Below are 27,694 nucleotides of genomic sequence, written 5' to 3'. Positions count from 1 at the left end.
TCACAAACCAAGTGGAGAGCTATCACTGTACCTCCGGAATGAGCACCTGAAATTTCCTTTTTTACACTTCGGGTGAATTCTAAGCGACTAATACTGAGAAGAGTAGAAGGTGTTTTTCTTAGATCGAAATTAACTGCGTGCGCCTGTTGAAGCCAATATTTGCTTAGATAGTGCAGATAAATAAAAAATTGCGTAATATTTTTTTTTCTATTTCTGAAGTTTTATTATCATGCTTGTATCTTCTGTTTCATTTTATTGTTCGTAACGAATGAATGTTAGAAGAAATATACATGAATATATCGCAAAGAACCTTCACAGGGGACTGAAACGAACTGCGGATTTATGCACGTAATCTAGTGATGAGAACAACGCACAGTCACAGCCGATATCGTGTGAGGAAAATTCAGCACTCAAGAATATGTTTAGGGATAGAAGCTACGCTGTAACCGGCTTACTTGATGCTGACTCTCTTGTAGTTGTACATATTCAGATAGTAAAGAGCAACGGATTTCAAAATAAAAATCAAGCAGACTGCATATTCAGGCATATTGGCCAGTGGTGCCAGACATCTACGGAGTGCCATTTTTTCTATTCTTGCAAGAAAAAACACGCATTTTCTTGCTGCCAGAGCTTCCTCAAGAAAGGAATCGATTTTTCTTATTCAAAAATTGTCAAGTTCTGCTGAAAGCACAGAGTGGTATATGAGCTTTTTTGAGCGAATACAGTGAATTCCTCTTCCTTACAGGCTTTTCGCACCAGCACTGTTTCCCTAGCTCTTCAATTAGATCTTGTAAAATATCATCTAGAGGTAGCGTATGAAACGTTCTGTTCAATAATGTATCATTAAGTTTTCCAACATCTTATATAGCACGGGTGCCGTCCACTGCAAAAAGAAAGTGCAGCTCACTAACGTGGTAGCAAAATTATTGTATTCACCACTCTCCTTTTATTTCCAGCCTATCAAGGCAAGTCGAGAGCCTCTACGAGGGCACTTGCTCGTAGACGCGGAAAAATAAGGAATCGTGTTCTGAGGACCTACTTGGAATGGTAGCATTCGTGTTTTCAGATAAATAAATTAGCATCAACCCTAATTACATTTCGAAATATTGCTTATGCATCATTATTATTGCTTGCATCTCTAAAAATATGCGGTAGGCGACTCAGAACTAGCTTTGAAGAAGCTTGCTATCATTTGGCCAAACGTGGCACAATTTTTCATTCCAAGAGTAATATAATTTCTTTTAGACTTACGCCTCTGTGTTATGGTTTGCTTTCTTTTCAATCGAATTTTTATGCTCGTTAACGTTTCCAATCCCTTTGCGACAGTTGACCCGTCATTCAGTTTATTTGTGGAACTTCGAGTATTCAAATGACGGTTTCTGCGGCAGGCCTCCGTGCGAAGCAAGTACCTATGGACTTCTTTACACTGAGTAAGAGGATCGCCAGTTCTTTTCACCAATGTCGTGGGTGCGCCGTACCTCAATGCGTGAATTCGCGCGGTGGTGTGCGAGCAGCGCCGAATGATGCCTTAAAATGAAAGGAGAGTTTACCTGCATAGCTAAAAACATTACTGGTGCTCAGCATGGCATGAGAGTTTCGCCACAGAGAAGTGATGATCATTACGCTCGGTTCTATGACGCTTAGGAGGCTAAGGCTACTATGTGGAGACAGCGCGAAACACAGCGGATAAGAAAGAACACTTGACGAACGCTGACCGTTACGTGCCGCTCGTCCCGTCTTCTTTCTTGTTTGCTCTGTTTCGCGCTGTTTCTCCGCGTTTTGCGCATAGGCTACCATGCGCAGAACACGGGATTAAAATATCTGTTCGTAGCGTTAACTTAAGTGTGGATAGCCAAACGCCCTTGAAAGCCCCGAAGTTGTGTGCCGCACCTCGAATCCCATGGGCCTAAAGCCTCCCTGATTTCGGTGGTTGTTGATATCCCTCATATGTAATAACGAGCGCCTTATTACCCCTCCCTTGTCCTATTAAGAGCTTAATGAGTGCAACGGTTTTGGCTGTCTTGGTGCTTTAGGCAGCATTATAGGTTCTCGCGCAGCTTTCGCCCTCACCGCACGATGCCATTCCACTTCACAATAGAGGTAATACAGGACGTACAAGTCCGCCGCTGCGAACGAGGGTGGCGCTGTTTTACACTTTCAAGGTGAGTGTACAAGCAGCATGAATGCCCCCTCGCCCCCCCCCAAAAAAAAAAAAGAAAATATAGGGGAACCGTCACCGAAGCTGAGTGAGGAAATCACTGGACGCGAAAATCGGAGGTCGTGGGTTCGAATCCCACTTGTGGCATGTGGTTGGTTTTCCTTCCGTTTTCTAATCAATTATCTTCAAGAAGTAAAATAGTTACAATAATAATCTACAACTGATAAACCACACGTATTATTATAAAACAACAGTGAAACGTTTTCCTAAGCCCCTTGGCCCTGGCCAATCCCCCGCCGTGAGTATGTGCCATTAGGCATGAGGTCATCATCGTCATCATTCGGGTGGCTATTGGCTTTATTCACTTGCAAGTGGGCAACCAAGAGCCAAATTCTGAAAACGCCGCTGTAATCGCAGTTGTGGTCGACAATCCTTGCTCACTTCTATTCTATCTGCTTTCCCATCCAGACTGAATGTTTCGTGTCGAATGTCTTCTCTGAGGACGGTTATCATTTCTTAATGGATAGTGAGCCAGGAAACCATGGAGTGAGCCATTGAAAGATGTCTTGACTGTGAACTAAAGGTGTGGTTTTTCCGCTTTTTTTATGGCGTCAAGGTTATCTGTGCATAAACATTTTAAGCGTTAATAGCTGGGCTAGTTGTTACTTGTTCAAGAGAAAAAAAACTGAAAAAAGACGCAGGACTAGGAGAGGACGCACACAGACTGTCGGTGCCTCTCTCAAACATTTTAAGCTTAGTGCAAAAGAATATCTCACTGCACCTCGCCCCTGCCGAGGCTCCTTTGGGAGAGGTGTTGTGGTCATCGGGTGTAAAAACAAAAAAAAATCCGATTAGTGAAGGCGCAAAATAGCACCGTCAAAGATCACGCAGGTTGGCTTGCAATGTCAATGTCAATCTTCCTGCATATTTTGGCAAGGAACTTTTTTTGAGCTCCTCTAGAGGCGAAAGAACTGAAATTGGCGGTGCTTATTTTGAGTCAGGATGTAGTTTTTAAGATTATTATGCACGAGAATGTAGTTTCCCAAGATGGCTGCCCGTGAGAACCATAGACAAGCATCTTCAAACAGCGCGAAAGGACAAGGATGAGAAAGAGCAGGGAAACAGCGCTGTAAACAAAAACTTTTATTCGAAGAAATCCACGCCTATAAAGGTCGCGAAATTGAGTGCGCGCAGGCGCAGCAAGCATAGCACACGCATGAAAAGCTAGACAACCCACAAATAATTGAAGGCATCAAACCAAGTACGTGCGATACCCTCACGAGGCAACAGGAGATTCGTCAGGATGTTTCAGTTTTGAAGTGACGGAAACCTTAGCAACTCATGAAGTGTGCGATCTGGCAGTTGGATAAGCTTCTGTGGTCTCACGACAGAACTGAGTTTTGTATCTGTGGAACTTCGGAGTGCGGTAGGTACCATCATCATTGCACTACTCCTGCGTCAATTATTGCCATGCTTGTAAGAACTAGGGGTCGCCTCCAAAGACTTTCATAGTTCTATTAAATGAATATAGAGGCACACCGGGCAAAATGTTTGGCTGGTGTGATTTTTTTCATTCCTCATTACACCTAAAAAGCTTCTCTCAGCTAAACCGCTGGCATAATCATGCTGTAATTTGACGCGTGCAGGGGCATTAGGTGGTTCATTTTGTTTTCATATTATAATTCAGTGGAGTACTTTCCTGATTAGATCAAAATTATTAGAAACCCCCATCGTCTGCAGCTACGGAGAGCGAAAACAAGCGGCGCACGCAGCAATGGTTCTGGTTCATTTCGATTCCTTCTCTGGGTAAACTACTTCTCCAATGCTAGTCAAATAATTTATCCATTATAAGCGCAATTGCGCCACAGAATCATTGCTATGTACCTTTGTTTTGTCTCTTCGTAACTGCAGACGAAGGGTATTATAATAATTTCAATCTAATCAGGCAAGTACTCCACTAAAGCATAATATGAAAAAAATGAGCCAGAAAATGCCACCGCTCGAGTCAGATTACTGCATGAGTATGCCAGCGCTTAAGCTGAGAGAATCCTCTTACATGGTGCAATTAGGAATGCAAAAATCGTGCCACTAAATGATTTGGGCCGGTGTATCTTCCTGTCTGTGCCAGCCGAACTCTTATTCAATGCTAAAGACAGAAAATATAGGCAAAGTTAAAGTGGAATGAGAAATAGCCAGCCGCCTTAAATGAATCAACAGGCAAAATAAAAGAATAGGGCCCATCAGCCAAAGCGGAAATGCGTAAAAAGCCAATTGCAAAAAATAAAATGGTGGGCACGGCAAGGCAGATGATAAGCCTTAAGAAGTCCCTAAGTCCACACAGGAAAGAAAAATCCTCACGCGAACTCAACGATTGATGAATAGGGTATTTTTGATGTATTTATTGCATGGTGTTTCAATACCGACCTTTTTTCACCAGTGGATACCACCTGCATGCCGAATCTCGCATTAACATTTTCAAAATATCACGTTAATGTCAAAACGCACTTTCTCGTGATGTCACAAAAACATATCTCGTCGCCAGATCGCGCATGCTTTGTGTCGCTAAAGCTTCGGTTGAGTTATACCCTCAATCGGGTATAAATAACAGCAGACTGTTCTTGCTCATTCTGGTCATTTCGTCCTGTCTGAAGATGCTAACATCCACTAACTCCCCCATTTTTCGGTTGAGTTGGAGTCTTAGCAAGTCGCTCTGACACCTATTGAATCTTTATTCCAGCTGCCGCCTTTCTTCTTGTGGCTTCAGGCACGGCGCCGATGCGAGAGGGGGGAAGGGCGTATTTACAAACGGGGAAAAGAGCGCCTTAAGGTGTTAGGCTTACTGTTATACAGCTAACAAGCTCATTTAGAATTAAACGAGGGGGAAAAAAGAAAAAAAATCAAGAGAATACTTTTGCAACAAGACATTATATGCAAGTAACTCTACATTAAGTGCCGTAAATTGACGCAGTCAGTGCCGTCGAGGGCGCGTGAAGGCACACTGTGCATAAAGAAATGATCTGCAGCGTTCGCAAAGAAACTCAAAAATCCAGCAGCCGCGTCATTATAATGAGGTGCCTGGGACGGGTCCGGAGCGGGTCCTCGTACATCGCTCGTTTTGTATGTTTTGCTCTTCGGAGGCACTTGCTGTTCCCTTGGGTGCTCAAGACATCGAACGAGCTTGTACAAAGATAACAAAACTGCCGTGAGGGCTCAGCGGTTATGGCGTCCGGCCGCTGACCCCAATGATGCGGGTTCGATCGCGGTCGCGGTCGAAATGCTAGAAACCTGTGTACTGCCCGATGTCAAGTGCAAGTTAAAGAACCTCAGGTGATCGAAAATTCCAGAGCCCTCCATTACGGCGTCCCTAATGTCCTGAGTCCCTTTGGGACGTTGAACCCAATGAAACCAAGCCAATCAATGATAAGAGGCCCACTCGCGAGGCATGACTGCTTCTGTGTGGCGGAGCTTCTGCATTTCTGCAGGCTCAAGCGCAAACTGCAGTTTATGCAGCCCATCACATTACAGCATTTCAGCTATAAGCTATAAGCGTCACTTTTGCGTGCACCTGTTTGTTCACAAGGCAGCCAAAAGAAACAATTTAGCCCCGCTCCCTCCATTTTACGTCAATCCTCCGTCCGGCCTCTCCCGCACCTATGCTGCGCTGTTGTGTCACCTGTGGGTGGGAGTGGCGTTTTCAATGCCTACTCCTACTTAATCGCTGTGGCAGAATCTCCTGTGTGTAAGAACTGTGGGTGCGACAAAGCAATACATCCCCTACTTCCGGACTGCCCTGGGTTTGAACACGAGCGCGTCCACCGGGCTGCAACTCTCCGCCGCATAGATCCTCGTCCACTTAAAGAAGGCAAGATTCTGGGTCCTTGAACTAAACCCTCAGCGCAGAGGACAGCTATGAAGACGCTTCCAAGGTTCTGAAAGGACACAGAATTGAGGTCAATGTTATAAACTTTCAGTGTGTTCCCTGTGTACCCTGTGTAGCCTGTTAATTATGGCCTACGGACACGTGAATAAGTGATCTTCCTTTCTACCTCTTCTTTAGTTCTCCTTCCCACTTGTAGTGTAGCATACTGGGAGTTGCCAAGGTAACCTCATTGCCTTTCCGTTCATATATATTTCTCTCTTGGAGTAAGGGCTATCTCCGCACCTGAAACGGTGCGCTGCTCCGTCGTAGTGGGCAACTGGGAGGCGATTAATCTTTTCTTCGCATACTGCAGCTGCGACGACACGATGTAGTAATTTTCTTTTTCTCGTGTAGAAAGGCTAGAGAGGTAGAGCGGCTTGCCACATTTATATTGCCTGGTTAGGTCGTTATTTGGGGCACCAGGCGCTATGGAACTAAAAACACGACAATGGGAACACAAGTCGTTCCATCGTTCGAGCCATCGGAACCAGATCTGACAACAAATGGAAAGACATTTAATGCTCACTGGTGATGTCAAATTTCTAGACGAAAGCAGTATTTCTAGATTCCTGTTTTTTCTACTCAGCAAGACATAACCAAAGCCACGACAGTCGCAGCATCTTTCAGAATTGCGCATGTTGAATGCCGCCCAGGCCGCCATTTTCCGCTCATCTCATTACGGCAGGCAAAGGATGTGAAGGGAGAGAAAATCCTGCTCTGTAAACAAGCAGCCGCAAATAAGATGGCATCTTCGCATACTGCGAGCTAGCTGCGTTTGCGTGCCGTCCGGAAGCCGCCACTCATATTGCGAGGTTCCTTGGGGCTTCAGCACTTCGAGCAGAGAACGTAGATACTAAAAGCCCTAAGCTCGAGGGTGGGGCACCATAGCATGCAAATATTGGTTTTCAAGCAGCGGCGCTTTCTGTGTGTCGTATGAACAGAATAGCAGCAAATATACATCGCAGGTAGTCTCCAACAATGTTCTATTTGAACTAATGGTTGCAAAGCTGCTACGTCCTGGTTCACTTAGTGCGGTTGCGGTCCAAGAGCACAGATTCCTCTTTGTTCGTAATCATGAGCGTGGCGCCGTTATAAGGTATCTGCTCCCTTAAGAGCTGCAGTAACAGGACAAATGAAAGTTTAAGGATCGAATATGATTTAATAAAATAAAGTTTTAATGGAATAAACAAACAAAAAATGAACCCAAGGATGAAAGGGCAGGTGATACGAACTAAAACAAGCTTTGCCTGTAAGAAGCGCTTTGCAGCTGCTGACAAGCACTGCCCTGATTTACACAGTTCTTGTTACTATTGTCGGCCGGTTGAGCATAGGCAAGAATCGGCGTTACTTGAAGCGGGAACCACTGTTGTTTTCGTCTTTGGTCGAAGTGTTCTGGAACATACGTTGCTTTTAACAACTTCCAAAAAGCAAAGAGAAGGAGAGAAAAATTGTGGTGGATTTTGCGCGGAGCTCTTCCCGCCACTCTGGAACCTTTTCTCTTCCGAGCAATGCGAAAAGGTGCAGCTCCAGCTGGCCTCCTTTTGACACGGACAATTCTAGAGGAGGCTGTCTATTTTGCCCGTACGCCTCCTGTTCTCAAACTGATTTTCTTAAGAATTTTTATTTTCGCTGAGTTATTATTAGCCTAACGTCTTCCTCCTCTCTCATACAAGGGTCGAGAGGGAGAGCGGGCGGTTTAGACGATGGCAAGCGGAGAGAAAGAAAATCCCTGCACGCAACTTCGCGAATACTGGCTTCCTACGGATGCTTACGCTCCAGCCACCGGACAGGATTCATGGGCTTGTTAACACTGTCGCAATAAAAGCAGTGGTCATATAGCGTATTTAACTGCCAATGTACTAATCTAGACGCACCAACCCCGAGGAGAAATTCTGTATCGTGCTTCGAACTTACTCAAGTTGCTAAGGTTATCTCGGGTTATTTCAGAGGAGCATCTCGCCAGCTGTAGCCATTGGGAGGAAGATGACCGGTAGATTTATAATTGGTGGCGAAAGGTTGCTCGAGAAGAGCAACGTGGGTCGCACAATGCCTACCGGTGGCTGTGACAGAAGCGGCTACCTGCCAGTGAGGTTACGCATCGCTTCGCCGCTGTCCATTACGCTGGTAGTGGCAAGAGGACTCGCTGCGAACTACGCATGTATAGAATGACCACTGCTGTATATATGGACAGTGGCCAACTAAAGTCCTTAAAGCGGACCTCAAGTGACCCCTCCTTTCGCACGTGTTATGCTCGGTTTAACTCTGCTAAGTCGCTACCACTTCTTATTTTGACAAATAGAAAATGCCTCCGGAACCATTTGTTCTGCTGTTGACATCAAACCAGTCATACAACGGTATACGCAGAAGACCAGTAACGCGACACTACCATACTTCACTTAAGACGATGGTCTCACGCGAGGGTGCTAAGCGAGCTACAATTGCTCTAACTTATCAGCCTTCCTTAGGGTCGACTGCACATACAATAGCATTTAAATTAGTTTGCTTACTTGCATGAAGTACAACATATTAATTAAACCTAGGTAATTGAAAAAAGGCGCCTTCCCAGTTTTAGTTTCTAGAAGTGCGGGAAGACAAAAAAACGAAGTGTGATGAGTAAGGACGTTTCCAACCTCATTTTCACGAGGTGACATGGAGAGCTGCTCTGAATGGTATCTATATATCCTGTTTTGCATGCTTACACAAGCAGCAGTCTGAAAGAGATTGGCTCGATTCCCCGTATCCCCAAAAGATTTTATTTTTGGAGATTCTCGTGTTCGGTGTTAAAACGCCAACAATAGCGGCCCATAACGCCGACACCAGCTTTTCTGCTACACGCGCTCATTAACGCTATCGCGTTAAAATTATAACGCAACAGTTCATCATACAGCGTTCTGGGTGGTAACATGGGATTTCTCGTTGCACTCTGGATACGTCCCTTATACCCCTGCCACACGGCAAATTTAATGTAATTCTCATCGGACGACATTTCCACCTAATGCCATTCTTCGGCTGCTACACGGGAATATTTATTGTCTTAAGGTTCGAATGACATTCGCCATCGAATGAGTTTGGAGAACTCATTCGCTTCGATGTCGAACCGATAGTGTACTGTGGACACCAGATGCGCAGCAGAAACAAGCAACGCGAAAAAGCAGCGTATGCACTGCGAAAGTTAAGAAATTGCATTTAATTAGTTCTGATAAAATGATCGAGTGAATGTTGGAGCGAACCTCTTGACGCTTGAAGCTGTCATGGATGGCTTTTACTCTCGGTCCCAGCAGCAGCCAACAGCAGCGGCCGACCGTGAAGCAGGGCCTTTCACACGATCATCGATCAATTTCGGTATCGTGTTTCTTGCTAGTTACTGTTCCATGTTACTTTTATCTCAGAAGTTCTTAAATATATAACTGAGCTCTTCAACTTTTGGAAGTCATTTCCACGCTCCGCGCGTCTTCGAGCTACAGTGAATCCGTGCGCCGCCGTGTCAGCCATTTTGTTTCTTTACATTTATCAGATTTGTGGTTGACTCTGTACTTGGCTTGGCTTCTGATGGCTAAATTACTGCAGAATGGCCAGAAATAATATGTGAAGCTTAAAATATTGCACAGAAATTTTCTCACCCGCATTTGAAACACTACATAAAAATTTCAAACATCTTTTATGCGCACTGATGTCTTCCAATTGTACTATTTCTTTTTTCACTGATCGTCACTGGCATCACTTTCGAATAACATTATTTTTTACCGTGTAGCACCGAGTGAGACCGAAAGATATTATATGCATCTAATGAGATTCGGTTGGAAAGACGTGTGGCAGGGGTATTAGACAAGTCGCCCGTTAGCCCCTGACAGGGATTCCAACCGGTGACATATGCAGCTCTAATGATATGCCTTTCCTCGACTTCCTTTTCGCAATTGTGTACGCAAGCATTCGCCGTACAGCACCCCGGATGGTGTTATATTTTGTCTTATTGATCTCATAAAGCTGTCAGTGAAATTGGAGCCTAGCTGCCTAAAACGCTTCATTCCGATGACACATACTTCCGCCTTCAGAGAACATAAGCACTCAGTCTTATGTGGCCCGTAAATTTCGTATTGCTGAAAAACAGAACTAGAATTCAACTACTTCCATTTTGCCATGAAGAAACCATTGATTGGCACATGAAAAACAAAGCGCAACCTCTCCAATTATGCATCATCTGTGCATAGGAAGCACATGTCCAGTGCTGGTGATCTAAGAGCATGCAGCCGCCTGTAAAACACTGCACCTTGGGGAACGCCGTTTAGTGTGCCGATGATGCAGAAATTCACTGCAATATTTCCGCTCCTATATCAAGCAAGGAAAAGGAAGCCAGGAATTTCTAAGTTAACTGCCACTTCTAAGCAAGGTTTTTAGTGCGAAAGCACTTCTAGCCGCACTGCCCGGGCTTCACGGGTCTGTGTCTGGCAGCAGCCACTCAGTAGGAAGTCTGTCTAACTGGAACGGTGGACACCTTAATCGGGCTGCGCGTAAGTGGTGGTTACAGACGTGCATGTCATAATGTTGGGAACATTGCGGCAGAAACTCGGCACAGGATGGACGCGAAACGCAAGCGTCCGTGTGCTGTGCGATTTGAGTGCACGTTAAAGATCCTCAGGGGGTAGAAGTTTCAGAGCCCTCTCCGCTACGGCAGCTCTTTCTTCCTTTCTTCTTTCACTCCCTCCTTTATCCCTTCCTTACGGCGCGGTTCGGATGCCCACCGAGATAAGACAGTTACTGCACCATTTCTTTTCCTCAAAATCAATTTTCATTATTTTTTTCAGCAATGAACCATCAAAAAAATTTTTATGTACAAAACACCAATAGGCCGCCAGCGTTCATTGCTTTGTAGACAATGTAGAAGACCTTGAATTTTGAGAAAAGGCAAAAACTGATATATATGAGACAGATACTGCGCTACTTCTTCTGCCCAAAAAACCAATTAGTATTATTTAAAAATTGTTTTTTAGGAAACGACGCAGTAACTGTCTCCCATAGCTCGGTGGACATCCTAACCGCGATGTATGGGAAGGGATAAAGGATGGAGTGAAAGAAGAAAGAGGTGCCGTAGTGGAAGTCTTCGAAAAATAATTTCAACCACCTGGGAGATCTTTAACAAGTCTGACATCGCACAGTACAGGGGCGCTTTGCTTTTCGCCTCCATCGAAACGCGGCCGGCGCGGCCTGGTTACTACGGATAAGTACACGAGCACCTTGACCACAAAGCCACCCGGCGGGTAGACACATTAGATTTCTGGGTCAGTGGACACCACAGCAGGGCACTGGGCTACGCGGTAAAAAAATGAAATTTGATTTTTGCGGAAAGGAAATGGCGCAGTGTCTGTTACACATCGGCGCACACTCAACCTCGCCGTAAGGAGAGGAAGAAAGGAGGGAGTGAAAGAAGAAAGGGGTGCTGTCATGGAGTGCTCCGGAATAATTTCGACCATCTAGGTATCTCTAACGTGCACTGACAACTGACATCGCACCGCAAACGGGCGTCATGTTTCGTGATGGTGGTAACAGATGTGTGTGCTGCATGCGTTGGCTTCCAACCCGGGAACTCCGGATCACTAGCCGAGCGCTCTAACCACTGAGCCACCGCGGCGGGTTCAAACCCGACCGCGGCGACAGCGTTTCGATGGAGGCGACACGCAAAGGCGCCCGTCACCCGTGTGCTGAACGATGTAAGTGCAAGGTAAAGATCCCCAGGAGGTCGAAATCATTCAGGAGTCCTCCACTACGGCACCACCTCTTCCTTTATTCTTTCCGTCCCTCTATTCCTTTTCTTACGGCGCGGTTCAGTCGTCCGCCGAGATGTGAGACAAATAATGTGTCATTTCTTGTCCAAAAAACCAAATTTCCAATTTTTTTCTGCCCTGCCGCGGTGGCTCAGTGGTTAGCGCGCTCGACTACTGATCCGGAGTTCCCGGGTTCGAACCCGACCACGGTGGCTGCGTTTTGTTGGAGGCAAAACGGTAAGGCGCCCGTGTGCTGTGCGATGTCAGTGCACGTTAAAGATCCCCAGGTGGTTGAAATTATTCCGGTGCCCTCCACTACGGCACCTCTTCTTCCTTTCTTCTTTCACTCCCTCCTTTATCCCTTCCCTTACGGCGCGGTTCAGGTGTCCAACGATATATGAGACATACTGCGCCATTTCCTTTCCCCAAAACACCAATTATTATATTATTAATTCTAGTACGTGTTCTCAGTCCGTGGCATCAACGCGCATGTGGGTACTTTTGTGAATGAAGGAACTCGTCCAAACCATAGTTTTACATAAAAAAAACTGAAAAGAGCGCACATTACCCCATCTATCTTTGGCAAATCAAGCATAAGTTTAAAAGGGAGCCGCACAGAAGCTGCAGGAAAATACGCTACAATTGACACCGCGTTTACAGAAACGACTCAAAAGCGTATAGTTGCTGCACACAGAAGTGCTTAAAGCTATGCCATAACGGTAGTGTGAAACAAAACCATCTAGTCAGTCACTGACGGAAAGTACATGTGTTCGATGCGACTAAAACTTGTGCATTGAAGGGAAGTGAACTTTGTGCTCGGAATATTGGATTGAGTAAGTACACTCTGAGCTCATGAAATGTTCCTCGTGTGGGTACTTCCGGGTTGGGACCGAAATAGGTGCAAGTTCTTTCTAGAGTAACGCCAATTTCAAACGCAGAGCAATTTAGGACATTTCGGAGATCAAGGGATGGCCAGTAAATTAAGTTTTGAACAATAAAATTAATCGAAAAAGCGGAGGCTTCGAGATCCAGTAATCAATGTAGCTATGAATGATTAATAACTTTCTAGAATCGATTGTCTTGTAGAGGCTCAGATGAACGTTGAAAGGTTTTTTACCCGCTTTTAGCTTCTATTCGTCGAGAGAAACGCTATTACGAAAGAACTGTAAACAATAACTAAGAAATTAGTGTATGGGAAGCACCCGACATTCACTTTAACAGAATATTGATTTTTTTTCCGCCGGAGCCCATACACAACCATTGTTTTTCTTCAATTCTTGGTAAAAATGTTCGGATTTCTTCGAACGAGGTCCTCTTTTCTGCAATTCAAACAGATAAAGTTGCATTTGATACTTAGACTTTAAAGCACTGTACAACAGTAATCCTTTATAAAATGCTGCTCCAAGAGCACACACATGAAACTGGGAATAAGGAGCTGCTTTGTGCCGGTACCAGGCAGGTTTTCCTTCAGTATTTGTTTTTTCCTGCCTTAGAGAAGCAAACACGTTGCCGGCCAATATTGATAAGCCCTGCAGAAGTTTTTCAAGCTTTGAAACACTCAGTGGTATTTTATTTTCATTTCGTTCAATTTCCCGCATTTATTTAAAAATACCTAAGACAGAAGTTCTGCCGACGAAGATACAAAACATTGATGTAGCTTAAGTTTGTTTTTCAGCAGTTAATGCCTGTTATGCCTCGTAAAGCTGGTTTCGCTAGAGTGTTCTTGCTCGACAGCGTTCTTGCGCTGCCACTATAAAAACTGAACGCATACCACTTCTTTCGTATTTTGGTGTTTTTGACATCCTGCCTGTAAGGCTTTCTAGACCGAGAGTAAAGGCATCAGGCAAGAGAGAAAACGAGACGTCAGAGAAGATTGCATTCCCATGTTCAAATCTTTTCAAACCTGACTGGAGACGTAACGCGCTGTCAATATTATCTAGGCAGGAGCTTGAAATAGGTACTATATAAAGCGTGATAAACAATTAATTTTACATGCGAATGACTCTTTTTCACCACCTAAACATTCAGTAATAATGATAGCTGAAACACTGAGAGGTACTTTTTTTAGTAGATTCGCAAAGTGGCAAGCTAGTTCTCAATAAGCACGTGTAGAGCGACGCCCTGTTTCATCCGCGTTAAAAAAAAAAAAGAAACAAGCTACCACAGGAATCTTTTGGAAATTTTGTGGAATGCGGAAATATACTGTGCAGGGTTAGAGGCATTTATAGGATAGAAGAACATTAGTCTATATGGTAAGGTTAATGCAAGAATTCGGTTTTTCTTCAGTATTGAATTGTGCCACAACCTTTAGAATTTTTAGGTTCAGTAGATGAACTGTACCCCTTGCAAAAGTAAGCAGGCAATCGGGTTTTCTTTGGAGCTGCACAGTGGGGGCTTACAGCAATATAAAAGCAAAATGTCACGAAAAACTATGACACGTGTCCCCCTCAACTTAAAACAAAAGTTAGAGCTTAAGGGGGGCCTAAATGCTCAGCTACACGTCTTAGAAAGAAGCCTCGTTGCTTGCTTACTCTTGGGAAATAAGGTACATGCGTCGGATTTTCTTTTTCAGCAGGGATCATTATTATTTTCTTGAGAAGTGCGCTTGTCTAATACTTTAAATGCACCTTTTAGCCAATTTGATTGCTCCTCTTTTCAAAGCAGACGTGCCCTCAAGCCTACCATCGCGTTCGCTTAAGCAGGTATCTGTGTAGTTTGCAGCCTTAATGTCGTTGCAGAAGGAAGTCATCAGGGCATGGCAAAATGACTTTCCCAATAAAATTTGTAGGTTGAATTAGACACACTAGGATCTTTAAGAAGTTGTGGATTCTGTTTTAGTGAGTAGATGGCTCCCAGAAGATTTTACTAGGTCTCTGAGAAGTTTCTGGAGCTGTGTGCCACAGAAATACTTCACTTGCACAAAATTACTTAAGCATATGTTATGAATTTCTGCGGCCCTCATTCCTTTGCTGCACAAGTGCAGGTCTCAGACTTTATATTTCAAGCAGAAAGGCCCCACTTTTTCCGTAACCGCGGACGCCAGACCTCTGCTAGCGTTTTAATTGCGGTGTTACAAACATTATAACAGGGCTTCTTCATGCAAGGTCGTACATATTGTCACGTAGTGGTGACGGCAGTCGAAGCAGCGATGAAGACGGACAAAAGATCTTCTAAAATAAAACTTTTTAGGGCTGACTTGCACCCAAAATGGACTGAATCACTCGGCGGCGGCAAAGCGACAAGCGTGCTCGGAGGTCGTCGAACAGAATGCCCGCCGCCGTCGGCCGTGCTCAATTTAAAGCTGATAACGAACTTTCGAGATAAAGCGTGCAAATTTACTAGAACATTCCGGAACAACGTAGAATCAGCTCTGCCTGGCTGCGATCAGTCGAGATAAATCTAATCGCGTCTTGCGTCGAAAATAAAGCGGTAAGTTCGTGTGGCGGCAGATTTGAAAAACGAACAAACATTGCAAATATTCGCGACAATATATGCTTCCGGGAATATCCAAGCATGCAGGACGTAGGCTGAACAAAGTGGTCGCAGTGAAAAAGAACGCATTGGGGAGCTTATTGGTGATTTCAAGGAAAAACGGTACTGGAAATATGCTAACAGAAGATGGTGAGACATGGGCTGAATACCTGGAAAAGTTCATTCAATAGACGGGCGATCTAAATACATTATATTCTGTGTCCGTGTGCCTGATAAATATAACTGAAGAAATCGAATGGTAGCCTGGACGAACGATTTTTTAGAAAAGTAACACTTTCATGTAGTAACACGAGCATAACAATGAACCAATTTCGTGCGCCATATTTTTGGATTAAATGCCTTGAAGCGGTCACGCATGCTTTAACCTGCATATCTTAGCTTTCAGCAGAGTAAAGGGGAAGCCGCTGAACAACTCCGGAATGCCGGCTGTTGTATGCAGAAGCCCCCAAATGGGCTATGCGGAATACGGCAGCGTACGACTCTGAATTATTGTAGGACAGTTTTGGCCCTCTCTAATGCGCTGAATACTGAAAACGGTACTAAGTGAAATTATTATAACTTTCGAGAAAGTAACTGCAAATAGATTAAGAGGCAATCCTGAAAACTATAACGTGTTAGGTCGCCAGCAAAATGCAATTAGAGCAAAACATTTTACAATTACGGCAGTTTTATCACCTTCACAGATAATTAATCATGCGTTACAGGAGAATAAGCTTGTATGCAATATATTTTAGGACCTAAACAAGTGATTTTGTACAGTGGATCATCCAATATTGTTGAGTATATTACAGACATATGGTGTTCGTGCTAAGGCTTTTGACCTTTTTCAGGTTACATGGAGGCCCGCGATCAAAGAGTAATAATGGCCGAATTCATTTCTTCTATCATTTATTAGTAGCGGGAGCTCCGCAATGGTTTGTGTTAGGTCCTTTATTTTTCTCACTATATGTAAATGACGTGCTGTTACACTTACACACTGCACAGATTATTATGTATGCTGATGATACATGCATTGTAGTAACAGCCGAAAACCTGACAGAATTAGAAGCCCAAGCTAACATGGAGCTTCGCAAATTTGTTGGGTGGTTTTTGGCGAATACAATTACAGTCAATACTGTTAATAGAGAGTATGATGTCTTTGTTTATCGGCAAAAGATCTCCACCGACAAAATGGAACAGGTGATTAACAACCGCCTTTTGGAACAAGCTAAATTGTACAAATACCTTGAAATAGTTTTTGATAGCAAGGCGCATTCGCAGGAGCACAATAACGCTGTTTGCAACAAAATAGCATCCGGATGCTATTCATTGTTGCAGACACGAAACTACTTTGAAATCTATAAGTTAAGCATTTTCTGTTTTGTCCTCATTCACTGTCATTTACTACACTGTGGGGACACTTAGGGATGTACATACAAAACATACACTGATCCTATTAGAATATTGCAGAAACGCGACGTTAGAATAATGACTACTTCTACTTAAGCTGTTCCAAGCAAGTCGGTGTTTTCTCAGCCCAGAATTTAACCTTTTGATAAACTACGCGACCTCAGGATAGCAGAGAGTGTATGCAATGCAGTGATGTTAAATTTTACGTTTCCAGATACTTTGCTTTATGCCTCTACCCGCAACAATAGAAAGGCCATATTCAGTAATTTTAACCTTCCGAGTAGTAATATTTATGGTCAAAAGGTACTAGAATTTGCGGTGTAAAAACATGCAACGATATACCACCCGCAATACAACAGTGTCAAATTATCCAAGGAACCTAAATAACACGATACAGCCTTTGTCCTAAAGTTCCGAGACTGAGTCTATTAAAAAAAATGCGTTCAACATTGAAATCATTTGTCCAGCACCCGTTCTATATAGTCTCCCATGCAGTCTATACACAGCTTTCAACGCTCCATGAGGTCTTCCAAACAGTTCGAAAACACTTATTTTGGCAGGGCTGTAAGGTCCTTTGTCGTGGCGCCTTAAATGGCCTCCACACTACCCATCCTGTGACCTTTCAGGGCTCCGTTCACACGAGAAAACAGGAAAAAATCACATGGGGAGAGGTCAGGCGAGTATGGCGGATAGGGATCTACAGTAATTCTATGCTTGGCGATAACTTTTGTGACTCTGAGAGCAGTGTGCGGCCTTGCGTTATCGTGGAGAAGGCTCCATTGTCCAGATGCCCATAAGTCAGGGCGACGGCATCGCAGTGCATCAAGCATGTGTTGGAGCACGCGGATATACAACTCCTGATTCACCATCTGCCCTTTTGGGACAAACTTGTGGTGTATGACACCTCTGGCATCGAAAAAAACTGTCGGTAGTGCCTTTGTTCTGGTCTTCTGTCACCGCACCTTCTGTCGCCACAACGCGTGCCTCGCCACGGATATTTCTCTCTCTCTCCCTAGCAGATGCATCAAGTGACTCTGAGCCCACCACTACGGTGGAACCATCCTACGCAGAAATCCTAAATCACCACAGAGGACAGATGACTGTGTATCCTCCACCCCACCAGCTATTAACGCAATATGAGGCAGTCGGTTGGGGTAGACTACACAAAAAAGGAAGCTTTCATAACTTGCACATACTTCTCAAAATGTTTCCGAACCAGTACGCGGACACATGGAAGTGGTTTAAAGCCACCCCCACTTTATACCATATTACATGGGAGTGTAAAAACAATTATTCAATACATAAGCTAAAAGAGCCCAATGCGGAACAGTGGGAGAGCCTGATCACCAGCAACGTGTTGGCGGTCCAAAAAGGACTGGTCCAGCATGCGTATGTGATAGCAAGACTCAGTGGGGCGATGGAATAAGGGCACCACCCGTGGAAGACTCGGAACTTCAACATGAAGACACCCAGGTCGCGCTGAATCGATCAATTTTTGGCGCCAATAAAGTTTTTCTCTCTTTCTGTCTCTCTCCCGCTCCCTAGTCACTAATGCTCCTGCGCCACTAGTAGCACAGAGCCACAGGTGTTCCGCCGCAGCGCCACGCCGCGCTTTCCCTCAAAATTCAACTTTCAATTTTCAGTTTAACCGCCGCAGTGGCTCAGTGGGGCGCTCGGCGACTAAACCGGAGTTCCCGGGTTCGAACCCGACCGCGGCGGCTGCGTTTTTATGGAGGCAAAACGCCAAGGCGCCCGTGTGCCGTGCGAAGCCAGTGCACGTTAAATATCCCCAGGTGGTCGAAATTATTGCGGAGCCCTCCACTACGGCACCTTATTCTTCCTTTCCTCTTTCTCACCCTCCTTTATCCCTTCCCATACGGCGCGGTTCAGGTGTCCAACAATATACGAGACAGATACTGCGCCATTTTCTTTTCCGAAAACCAGTTATTATTATTATTATTATTATTATTATTATTATTATTATTATTATTATTATTATTATTATTATTTTCAGTTTTCTCTTTGTTCTTACCCCCCCTTCTTTATCCCTCGCTTTACGGCATGGTTCGGGCGTCCACCGAGATATGTCGGACGGTTAGTGTGCTATTTCGTTTCCTCAAACACAAAACAAATCAAGTGAGCCGACGGCGTTCATAGAGTTCATTGACGTTGACAACTTTGCTAAGGCCGTTCATTTTCACGAGAGCAAAGGCGCAAAACCGGCTCCGTGGGTCAGTGGAGGCCTCAGTTTCGCTGTCATGTACGTGGTGTTGGTGTCCAACTAATAATAATAATTGGTTTTGGGGGGAAAGGAAATGGCGCAGTATCTGTCTCATATATCGTTGGACACCTGAACCTCGCCGTAGTGGAAGAGATAAAGGAGGGAGTGAAAGAAGAAAGGAAGAAGAGTTGCCGTAGTGGAGGGCTCCGGAATAATTTCGACCACCTGGGGATCTTTAACGTGCACCTACATCGCACAGCACACGGGCGCCTTGGCGTTTTTGCTCCATAAAAACGCAGCCGCCGTGGTCGGGTTCGAACGCGGGAACTCCGGTTCAGTAGTCGAGCGCCCTAATCGGCGTCCAACTGCAAAAGCCTTTTTTTGATGGCGTTCGCAAACTGGATAGGCAGCGCGCCCACCCTGCCACCTTGGGAGGTGGCATGCAGTCAATGGTTGATCGCGAGAGATTGATCACCAAATTGACGCTGCGGCCTAGCTTTTGGTGTAGTGCCGGATGTCAGCCACAACGCTGTAAACGCTAATGCATTCAGGCCACATCTCGCTATCACAACCGCCACATGTATCAAAGCACGAATGAGGCGTCCGTATATCCAGGGAGCCAGTTATGTGCCCTTCCTTTGCTCAAAGCCATCGCCGTCTAGAAGATTGTCAACGCCAACGCCAATGAACGCAGTGAACGCCGACACCTTTTGCTTTATACATCCTTGATTAGCTTAGCTAATCCACGTAAATTTTTTGCGGTTGTACACCAACGCCACATACATGCAATCGACAATGAAGTGTTCATGGACCGAAGGACCAATTGTGCGGATTTCCTTTAGTGTGTTCCGGACCTCGTAGATTATCTGTTACGGGTCCAGTGGACTTACTTTTGGAAATGTGGTGGAGAGATTGAAGGATGCTTCACTCCCGCCACCGGTTGGCCTGGTATTGCACTACCTCCGGGATCGGCCTTGATTTTAGCGCGTCTGTGCTATCCTGTCTTTCTATCCCATCTTTCAACTCGTCTACTATCTGCACGTGGTAGCGATTGTGGCTCGGCTTGAGCCAGTGAGCAGGCCTGTGCACTTTCTTTTTATCTTCCTGGCAACAACAGACAGACAGACAGACAGACAGACAGACAGACAGACAGACAGACAGACAGACAGACAGACAGACAGACAGACAGACAGACAGACAGACAGACAGACAGACAGACAGACAGACAGACAGACAGACAGACAGACAGACAGACAGACAGACAGACAGACAGACAGACAGACAGACAGACAGGCAGGCAGACAGACAGACAGACAGACAGACAGACAGACAGACAGACAGACAGACAGACAGACAGACAGACAGACAGACAGACAGACAGACAGACAGACAGACAGAGAGACAGACAGACAGACCTTTCGTCAAAATGAACGGCTTCTTCAACGTTGTCAACAAATGAAACTATTGGACGCCGGTGGCTCACTTGTTGAAAACTGAAAATTGATTTTTGGGGAAAGAAAGCGGCTCAGTATAGGTCTCACATCTCCGCGGACACCTTAACCGCACCGTAAGGGGAGTAGTAAAGGATGCAGTGAAAGAAGAAAGGAAGAAAGAGGTGCCGTAGTGGAGGGCTCCAGAATAATTTCGACCACCTGGCGATCTTCGTGCACTGACATCGCACAGCACATGGGCGCCTTAGCGTTTCGTCTCATCGAATAGCAGCCGCCGCGGTTGGGTTAAAACCCGGGAACTCCGGATCAGTAGCCGCGCGTCCTAACCGCTGAGCCACCGGGGCGGGTGAAGCTAACTTGTTTTTTTTTTGTTTTTACTAAAGAAAATGGCGCACTAGCTCTCACATTTTGCAGTGGACACCCGAAGCGCACATCACCCAGCACATGGGTGCGAGAGTTTAGCGGCTGCTAAATGACGGTATAGACAAGAGATCATTAATGCTTCCGATCTTGAGGCTGTCGCCTGGCAGTTGGCTACTCAACAAAGAGAGGATAAGCGTCAGAAGGCGAAGGGAGCAGAGGATACACCCGAAGAGATAGAGGGACGCCTTGCCAAACGTAGACTCCGGACTACCGAGCGTGATAGACGGCGCATAGCCGCCGAGATGGAGTCTATGGAAGGCGTCAGTCAACGGGAACCAACCGAAGAGGATGTGAAGGCCCGTCGTGTGACTGATCACACCATTCGAGTTTCCGGAAGTGCACCTGCGACCCGTACATTTGAAGCAGACTTTGTGAACTTGGTTGCTGACGCCAGTCGTCTTGAACCAAATAAGAACGCTGGAGTCTGTGTGTACGTGAAACAAGATATCACCGCCGTCAGGCATCTCCCTTCGATCGCGGTGAATAATGGTAATGCCTACTGTGTTCTTCTTCTGGAGAGCGGCATTATCATGCAAGTAGTCTAAGTGGCACCGGGAACATCTGTCAAGCAGACGATTGATGTCGTTGCCACGTGTATACCACCCTACGGCATGGTTTCAGAGTTGTGTGTGACTTTGGGTGATTTCAACCGGTCACAGGACTCTTACTCAGTGTATGAAAGAAATGTTTGACTTTAATTTATGTTCGTGCCCACACGTCCGCACTACAGAATGGGGAACTACTAGTGACCTTGTATACCAAAGAGACTCTACCAAATCGAAATACTGTATAGTCAAAATTGAGACCGCTGCATGCTATTTCACAAATCGTCGGGCAGTCTTCGTCTCTGTCAAGAAAAATGAATAAAAGATGTGCATACCCAATGTCTTTCATTGCTAAACATACAGTGAAGACAAACTCAGCCAGGGAAACGTACCTCCCGCTACGTATATCCTGGCATAGCGGAGCTAAGCCACTGCCAATTTTTTTCCTGCTTACTAGTAGGGCAGGGGCAGTACGGCCACATGGCCGAGCCGCACTTCGGTGAAGTCGGTCGACCAGCGCCGAAGGAATTCATGCTCCTCCAGCGACACGAGTTTCACGCACACTTTTTCCAACATGTGCGCAAGAACCAGCTGTAGCATGGGTTACATGGCCCTTTGCGGCCGTACTTGCAGAGCTGCTACGCCTCTCAGGCGCGTACAAACATGCGTACAAACGGGCCGCGGCCTACGTGACGACTGCTTTGCCTTGCGTGGTTAAGTGTTTTGCCTCAAAAATGAGCTGACACCGAGGCGACGATCGAAGAACGAGTGTTAGCGCACCTAACATAGGTCGCCAGTTCGAATACTTGCCGTGAGCTACGCTGTCTCTTTCGTATATATATGCTACACGAAACGCTAAATAGTGATCTTATCTGCAACATTCTGCGGCATACGGGTGGCCCCCAAATTCTGCACGAATGTCGCGACTGAGTGGACTAAGGGATTAGGATTTATCGCTCGTAGAAACTGTTAGAGTTCGCGCCTAGTGCTGTTTCTATCGTAACCATAATGTCTCCTCTAAGAACTTGCATAGGTACACTGGATATGTTCTGAACTTCTTCCCCATCGATTCTTTGTTCTGCAGCGGTCGTCACTTTGATGAACTGAGCTGATTGTATTTCATGTATGACAACGCTTTAGGCGGTTATCCTAAAAATTGTGAATTAGGCTGAACAGTGTTATTCCTGAGGGCAACAGACGAAGAAGAGTTCATATGAGGCTAGCAGAAAAGGGGCACAGAAAAAATACCCGCCGCGGCTAGCTCATCGGTTATGCCGCTCTGCTACTGATCCGGAATGCCCGGGTTCGGACTCGACCACGGCGGACGCCTTTGGATGGACGCGATACGCGAAGCTGCCCTTGTGCTGTGCGATGTCAGTGCATGTTAAAGATCCCCAGGTGGTCGAAATTTTTCCGGAGCCCTCCACTACTGCACCTCTTTCTTCCGCTCTTCTCGTAGTTCCTCCTTTATCGCTTCCCTCACGGCGCGGTTCAGGTGTCAGCTGATATGTGAGACGGGTACTGCGCCTTTTCCTTTCCCGAAAAACAGAATTTAAAACTTTTTGAAAGAAAAAAAAATTGCTTCAGTTTGCTAAACCTGGTATGAGAGCGAAAGCTGCTGTGCTTCGGGCAACTAGATGCAGCTTGGCGTCTGTAATCTTGAGCCCGTTCTACACACTGGATAGCCAGTGCGTCCAAACTGCCAACCCGGCAAGTGGCAGGTAAAGGGACTATGCAATAAATTAATTGAGATTACGTAAAGCAGACGAGAGATAGGCATTCGATCACTCGTCGCCCCAGTGCAGGAATTTTTGAGCTAGCGTCAAGAGCGAAGATATAGACGATTAAAAATTACGCTCCTCCTCTCCCCCTCCTCTCGTACACGAGGAGCACCACAAAAAATAAAGAAAACAGCTCTGGGACTGGGCGCCGCCCATGAATACGTCATCCGCTGACATTTATTTTCCAACTTCCGGTTGTCGCTCCTAGCCCGCCAGCAGCAGCGTCGGCGGCGTGCCGGCAACTCTCCGCTCTCTTCGCCTTCCTGGATTGCGGGGCGCATCGGGTTTCTTTGCTTGTCATCTGTGGTAATTAGCAGTAATAAACCCGGACCTCGAGGTGCGACTGCTCGCTTTTACGGCCGCGATGGGCATCTAGCACTATGCATGCCCACAAAGAGCCGTGCGAGTGGCTCCGGAACTCCCGACAGAAGGAGGCGGCAGAGGAAAATTGAAACCATATGCGCGAAGGCAATGCCCGGCTCGCGCTTTCCCGAGAAGGTCGCGCGGCGGCACGAGCAGACGATTTTCACGGCTACCGGAAATGTGTACGTGACATCGTGGCTGCCGTGGCTCCAGCGAATGAGAGCGTGTGGTGGCCTGGCGACGTCACTGGTTGTGTGACGTCTTTCTCCCATGATTTTAGTTCCAAAATCGGTCACTACGAGCCCACCACTCGGCCCGCGAATTTTAAGAACACGGTTTTTAAGAGTTCATAGTAAACTGCCGGCTCAGTTCTGATGTCTCGTACTTGGCGTGAATGCTTCTTAGCATCATTTCTAAGCATTGAAAACATTTACAAGTGACTTTTTATTCGTCTCATAGTCCCTTTAAATAATTGATTCATCGCGGTAGGTTGGTAAGCCCGTGTACCCGTGGACCAGTAGGTGACCACCCTGGCAGACTTTTTTTTCGTCCAATAAAAGTTGTCTCCACCCAATCCACCAATAAACGCTGTGGCCTATCGTTGCGTTGCCGCAAGGCTGCCACCACCTTGTCAGTGCTAAAGCATGCAGCCCACATCTCTCTCACCGCCACTACGTACCTCAAAGCGCGATAACAAGAACCACTGTCCCAGTGAGCCAATTATGCTCCTTCCTTTCCGTCTAGGGCGCGTGAAGGCACATTGTGCATAAACAAATGATCTGCAGCGTTCGCAAAGAAGCTCAAAAATCCAACAGCCGCGTCATTATAATGAGGTGCCTGGGACGGGTCCGGCGCGGGTCCTCGTACATCGCTCGTTTTGTACGTTTTGCTCTTCGGAGGCACCTGCTGTCGCCTTGGGTGCTCAAGACATCGAGCGAGCTTGTACAAAATTAACAATGCCGCCGCGAGGACTCAGCGGTAATGGCGTCCGGCTGCTGACCTCAAAGACGCAGGTTCGATCGCCGCCGCGGTGGTAGCATTTCGATGGAGGCAAAATGCTAGAAACCCGTGTACTGTCCGATGTCAAGTGTAAGTTAAAGAACCTCAAATGGTCGAAATTACCGGAGCCCTCCATTACGGCGTCCCTCATAGCCTGAGTCGTTTTGGGACGTTAAACCCACTGAAACCAAACCTATCAATAACAAGACGCCCACTCGCGAGGCACGACTGCCTCATTGTGGCGGCGCTTCTGCATTTGTGCATGCCTGATCGAAAACTTTAGTTTATGCTGTACATCACATTGCAGCATTTCAACTTGCCACCAGCTAAAAGCGCCACTTTTCGCGTGCACCTGTTTGTTCACAAGGCAGCCAAACGAAACAATTTACCCCCCTCCCTCCATATTACGTTAATCCTCCGTCCGGCCTCTCCCGCACCGATGCTGCGCTGTTGTGTCGCCGGTGGGTGGGAGTGGCGTTTTCAATGCCTCCTCCTACTTAATCGCTATGGCAGAATCTCCTGCGTGTAAGAACTGTGGGTGCGACAAAGCAATACATCCTCTACTTCCTGACTGCCGTGGGTTTGAACACGAGCGCGTTCACCGGGCTGCAACTCTCCGCCGCATAGATCCCCGTCCACTTAAAGAAGGAAAGATTCTGGGTTCTTGAACTAAACCTTCAGCGCAGCGGACAGCTATGAAGGCGCTTCCAAGCTTCTGAAAGGACACAGGATTGAGTTCAATGTTATAAACTTTCAGTGTATGCACTGTCTACCCTGTGTACCGTGATAATAATGGCCTACGGACACGTGAAAAAGTGATCTCCCTTTCTATCTTTTTCTTAGTTCTCCTTCCCACTTGTAATATAGCATACAGGGCGTTGCCAAGGTAACCTCCTTGCCTTTCCTTTCATATATATTTCTCTCTTGGAGTAAGGGCTATCTCCGCACCTGAAACGGTGCACTGTTCCGTCGTAGTGGGCAACTGGGAGGCGATTATTCTTTTCTTCGCCAACTGCAGCTGCTACGATACGATGTAGTAATTTTCTTTTTCTCGTGTAGAAAGGCAAGAGAGTTAGAGCCGCTTGCCACATTTATATTGCCTGATTAGAGTGTTATTTGGGGCACCAGGTGCTATGGAACTAATAACACGACAAAGAGAATACATGATGTTACATCGTTCGAGCCATCGGAACCAGCTCTGACAACAAATGGAAAGACATTTAATGCTCACTGGTGATGTCAAATTTCTAGACGAAAGCAGTATTTCTAGATTCCTGTTTTTTGTACTGAGCAAGACATAACCAAAGCCACGAGAGTCACAGCTTCTTTCGGAATTGCGCATGTTGAATGCCGCCCCAGGCCGCCATTTTCCGCTCATCTCATTACGGCAGGCAAAGGATGTGAAGGGAGAGAAAATCCTGCTCCGTAAACAAGCGTCCGCAAATAAGATGGCATCTGCGCATACAGCGAGCTAGCTGCGTTTGCGTGCTTTCCGGAAGCCGCCACTCATATTGCGAGGTTCTTTGGGGCTACAGCACTTCGAGCAGAGAGCGTAGATAGGAAAGGCCCTAAGCTCGAGGTTGGGGTAACATCGCATGCAAATATTGGTTTTCAAGGAGCGGCGCTTTTTTTGTGTCGCATGAACAGAATAGCAGCAAATATACATCGCAGGTAATCTCGAACAATGTTCTATTTGAACTAATGGTTGCAAAGCTGGTACGTCCTGGTTCACTTAGTGCGGTTGCGGTCCAAGAGCACAGATTCCTCTTTGTTCGTAATCGTGAGCGTGGCGCAGTTATAAGGCATCTGCTCCCTTAAGAGCTACAGTAACAGGAGAAATGAAGGTTTAAGGATCGAATATGATTTAATAAAATAAAATTTATGGAATAAACAAACAAAAAATGAACCCAAGGATGAAAGGGCAGGTGGTACGAACTAAAACAAGCTTTGTCGGTAAGAAGCGCTTTGCAGCTGCTGACAAGCACTGTCCTGATTTACACAGTTCTTGTTACTATTGTCGGCCGGTTGAGCATAGGCAAGAACCGGCGTTACTTGAAGTGGGTCGAAGCGTTGAGGAACATACGTTGCCTTTAACAACTTCCAAAAAGCAAAGAGAAGGAGAGAAAAATTGTGGTGGATTTTGCGCGGAGCTCTTCCCGCCACTCTGGAACCTTTTCTCTTCCGAGCAATGCGAAAAGGTGCAGCTCCAGCTGGCCTCCTTTTGACACGGACAATTCTAGAGGAGGCTGTCTATTTTGCCCGTACGCCTCCTGTTCTCAAACTGATTTTCTTAAGAATTTTTATTTTCGCTGAGTTATTATTAGCCTAACGTCTTCCTCCTCTCTCATACAAGGGTCGAGAGGGAGAGCGGGCGGTTTAGACGATGGCAAGCGGAGAGAAAGAAAATCCCTGCACGCAACTTCGCGAATACTGGCTTCCTACGGATGCTTACGCTCCAGCCACCGGACAGGATTCATGGGCTTGTTAACACTGTCGCAATAAAAGCAGTGGTCATATAGCGTATTTAACTGCCAAAGTACTAATCCAGACGCACCAACCCCGAGCAGAAATTCTGTATCGTGCTTCGAACTTACTCAAGTTGCTAAAGTAATCTCGGGTTATTCAGAGGAGCATCTCGCCAGCTGTAGCCATTGGGAGGAAGATGACCGGTAGATTTATAATTGGTGGCGAAAGGTTGCTCGAGAAGAGCAACGTGGGTCGCACAATGCCTACCAGTGGCTGTGACAGAAGCGGCTACCTGCCAGTAAGGTTACGCATCGCTTCGCCGCTGTCCATTACGCTGGTAGTGATACGAGGACTCGCTGCGATATACACATGTATAGAATAACCACTGCCGTATATATGGACAGTGACCAACTAAAGTCCTTAAAGCGGACCTTAAGTGACCCCTCCTTTCGCACGTGTTATGCTCGGTTTAACTGTTAAGTCGCTACCACTTCTTATTTTGACAAATAGAAAATGCCTCCGGAACCATTTGTTCTGCTGTTGACATCAATTCAGTCATACAACGGTATACGCAGAACACCAGTAACGCGACACTACCATACTTCACTTAAGACGATGGTCTCACGCGAGGGTGCTAAGCGAGCTACAATTGCTCTAACTTATCAGCCTTCTTTAGGGTCGACTGCACATACAATAGCATTTAAATTAGTTTGCTTACTTGCACCTAG

Source organism: Amblyomma americanum, chromosome 5 (genome assembly GCF_052857255.1).
Source record: "Amblyomma americanum isolate KBUSLIRL-KWMA chromosome 5, ASM5285725v1, whole genome shotgun sequence".
Taxonomy (NCBI): domain Eukaryota; kingdom Metazoa; phylum Arthropoda; class Arachnida; order Ixodida; family Ixodidae; genus Amblyomma; species Amblyomma americanum.
This window is presented reverse-complemented; position numbering follows the sequence as displayed.